This window comes from Macrosteles quadrilineatus, unplaced genomic scaffold (genome assembly GCF_028750875.1).
Source record: "Macrosteles quadrilineatus isolate MER2022 unplaced genomic scaffold, UCM_ALF_1.0 Scaffold_2__2_contigs__length_208266976, whole genome shotgun sequence".
NCBI lineage: Eukaryota > Metazoa > Arthropoda > Insecta > Hemiptera > Cicadellidae > Macrosteles > Macrosteles quadrilineatus.
This window is the reverse complement of record NW_026542595.1, coordinates 44,047,926-44,052,180: the sequence shown is the minus strand read 5'-3', so window position 1 is coordinate 44,052,180 and position 4,255 is coordinate 44,047,926.

Sequence of the window (4,255 nt, the reverse complement as noted above, 5' to 3'; positions counted from 1 at the left end):
TTCGGCGCGGTACGGTGGTAGTTGGTACGGAACGGACCACACCGACGGTCACTCAACTCAACTCCCTCACACACTTCTCTTGAGTCCTGACAACCCGACGCTAAGCCAACGGCATAATTTCTATTTCAGCTGGAGTTTTTTAATACGGACAAAATAACAGTTAAAATACCCCCGCCGCAGCAAACCTGCAGACTAAACGAATTTCAACTTGTCTGATTATATTTTTACTAAAATATTTAAATAAATGAGACATTTTATACCCTATTTAAATAACATTAGATTTAAAGTGTGCTTAGGTTTGCTGCTACGGGGAAGGTAAAAAGTGTTTTTGACCATACGTCAATTGTGTAGGATGAAATGAATAAATTTGTCAAATGTTATCAATATAGGCTATATCATAGATAAAACATACTCGTGTTGGTTAGTCTATGGCTATATCCATAAACAAGTAAACTACAACAATTTTCATTTTCTCCATAAGAATAACATAGGAATTTTAAATTACACTATTTTTTAATTTTCTCCGTGACCATTAGGCATACAACAGCGCTCACACACACACACACACACAAATATATATATATATATATATATATGCGTGTGTGTGTATGTGTGTCCGTTAGCACGATAACTCGAGCAGAAATGATCCGATTTTGATGAAATTTGGTACAAACGTGTAAACCTACGTTTATTCGAACGAGTTCGCGAACCAGCATGACGGACTATGGGAGCGGGGGTTTATAGGGGGTTTCATGGGGGTAAAAATCGGTTTTTCCCATTTTTCACCCTAAAAACACAAAATTTCACAATTTCTTTCCAAACCATTTTGTAGAGCTTAAAAAAACAAATAATTTAGTATATTGAATCGTTATTATGCGCCTAATGGTTGCGGAGAGAATTCCAAAAAATTTTAAATTTAAAACTCCCATGTTATTCTTATGAAGAATTAGTCAACTGTTGTAGTTTGCTTGTTTATGAACAAATTTTGATACAATTTGAAAATTACGTTAATTTCTTACACTACAGTACTACGGTATTACCATTTTATAACAAAAAATACCTGTTTACACTCCCTGCAGCAAACCTAAGTTCTAGTTAAACTAATTCTATTGAAATCTATATTATCTATAAAAGAGGAACTATGTATGTGTGTGTATATATATATATATATATGTGTATATACGTTATGGACTCCGAAACAACTCCACAGATTGTAATGAAACTTTCAGGCATTAATAAGCATCTTTCAAGGATGGTTCGAGTGAAGTTTGATGCAGATCCGTCAAAAGGGCTCTGCCCCAGAGGGTTTTAAGTGGGCCAATGTCAGACTTTTTGATCTACAATTTTTTTTTTTTTTAACAAGTATTTATTTACAATCTATTCTATACTAGAACAATAAGTAAATTTATTAACCATTTTAACATGGGTTAGTTTCACTCCATCAAGTGCACTAACATACAAAAACTTTTTAAAAATTTAACTAAAAACGATTTGGAAGGTCTATTGGATTAACTCTTTTGAGCCTATATGTAGCTTCACTATTGTCGAGGAGGTTAACTGCCAGGAAATTTGGATGGATTTCTAATTTTCTTTGGTACTTTTCACTTCGTTTTTTTTATTTCTTCTTTAACATAGGGTAATTTTGTATCTTGATGAATTACTTTATCTGTGACAAACTAAGGTGCTTGTAAAATTTTTCTCAGTGTTTTCGATTGAAACCTTTGAACTATTTCTATGTTTGAGTTGGAAGGGGTTCCCCAGAGTTGGATACCGTAGGTCCAAATAGGTTTCAATATAATTTTGTATAAAAGTAATTTATTTTCAACAGATAATTTTGAATTTCGACCAATGAGCCAATTTAGTTTGTTTGTTTTTAAATTTAGATGAAGTCGTTTGTTCCAAATGTGTGAATGCCATGTAAGCCGTCTGTCGAGATGCATACCAAGGTACTTAACTTCGTTGGATTGTGGAAGCATGACATTATTCAATGTTACTGGGGGACAAGTTCTTGTAGACATAGTAAATGTAACTTGGACGGATTTTGTTTCATTTACTTTAATTTTCCAATTCTGTAGCCACTGAGACAAATCGTCTAATGCAGCCTGAAGGTTTCATGATGCCAGAATAGGATCCTGATTTGATGATAAAAAAACAGTGTCGTCTGCAAATGTTGCAACCGTAATACCTTAATACCCTGAGTACTTGGAAGGTCATAAGTGAACAAAATATACAAAATAGGTCCAAGAACACTGCCTTGTGGTACACCTGATTCAATTTCATGCACATCTGTAACTATATCTTGATATTTAATTTGAAAAAAGCGTTTGGACAAATACGATTTCAACACTCCATAGTATGTATGGGGCAGCAAAGTTTTAATTTTGAACAACAATCCTGTGTGCCAGACTTTGTCAAACGCCTGGGCTACGTCCAAAAAAGCAGATGAACAAAAACGTTTATTTTCAAGATCTTCCTTGATTACATTCACTATTCTATGCACTTGCTCAATGGTGAAATGCCTTCGGCGGAATCCAAACTGATGGGAAGGCATCAATTCTTTTTCATCAATTATAATTTGGAGTCTTTTAAAAAAAAGTTTTTCAAAAACTTTAGAAACCACAGGAAGAAGAAATATAGGCCGATACGAGGATGCTTGATTTAAAGGTTTACCAGGTTTCGGAATAACAACAATTTGTGAAACCTTCCACTGTATTGGGAAGTATTCAAGGTGTAAAACTGCATTGAAAAGTACTGTAAGGAAAACTATTCCTTTTCTAGGAAGCTCTTTCAACACTTTACCTGTTATCAGATCATAACTGGGGGCTTTTTTGCCGTTTAAATCGTCTTTTATTACTTTAGCTACTTCAGATGGTGTGAACAATTTTATTGGTAAATCAAGTTGATTTGGAGAATCGAGGAATTCCAAAATTTCTTGTTCAACATTTGAATTAATATTATATGGCTTGAACACTTCCTTGAAGTATGAAGCAAATACATCTGCTTTCTCGATGTTGTTTTTGGCCCAAGAACCGTCTTCTTTTAGAATAGGTGGAATGCAAATTTGTGGACGTTTTAAGTTTTTTGTAACTTTTCAAAGGGAGTAGTCACTAGCTTCAGATGGAGAAAGGTTTGATGTGAAATCTTGATGATAAAAAGACCATAAAATTCGTTAAAAATATGAATTCAATTATTTAAAAAATGGCGGCCATTTTCCAAAATGGCAGCAAACTTGAAAAGTGGAAAACTGTTTATTTTATGGTCTTTATGGAATGTGGGTGTAATTTTAAGACTTATTTACTCTTCGCATTTTCGCTATAAACGTACTTGTTTAGGAGCTACATGATGTAAAATGTACACCGGAAGTCATTTTTCCATAGGCTGTAACTCCTAAACGAGTGGGTTTATCGAAAAAATGTCAAGGATAAAAAAGTTTTTAAATTGCATGTTCTATCCGAAAACATAATAAAATATAGGGTGTTCCATAAGAAATTTCAAAGTTTGCCGCCATTTTGGAAAATGGCGGCTGAATTTCGGAAAAATAGAATCATATTTTTAACTGCCACCAAAAATAAAGGGATGTCCCCCATTTAAAGTTTTCTCTAATTCTTACCGTTTCCGATATCCCAATGGTGGCCTCCTTGAGTTGATCACCCTGTATATAATACGTGAAGCCGTATTTTATTAACGCAACTCCTCCCTTATTTGTGGACCAATTTCAACGTTTAAGGTGTCAAAAGATTCGTCTCAATATGTAGTTTTGCAATAAGGTTTTAGAATTTAAAAATTCTTACTCTTAAGGGCGTGAGACCCTCTCAAAGGTCGGGTTATCCCCATAAGAAATACACAGAACAAATTTAAAAACAAAAAACAGCTGTTTATAAAAAGAAACTCATTAGTTTTTTTGGGAGTAAATATTAATGTTTTAGTACCTATTCAGTAGGTTAAGACCAAGTTAAACAGTTAATCAGTTTTGTTGGAAGAACGGAAAATGTCTGAAGTTCAAAGAAGAAATTTTGAAAACGGAAGGAGGAGACAATTAATAATAAGGTATCTTATGCGTATAAGGAGAGTAGAGAAAGAGAGGCCTGGTTTAACAGATACACATCCATAAAATACACATTCACTTGGTGAGATGAATAATATTTGTTCTGCTATGCAACTTACTTTGGAAGTGAAAAAATATACGAAGCACATAGTGTTGTCACGATGGTAAAATAAAGTTGCCTAATGTCAGATCAAATTAATGCATGCGAGA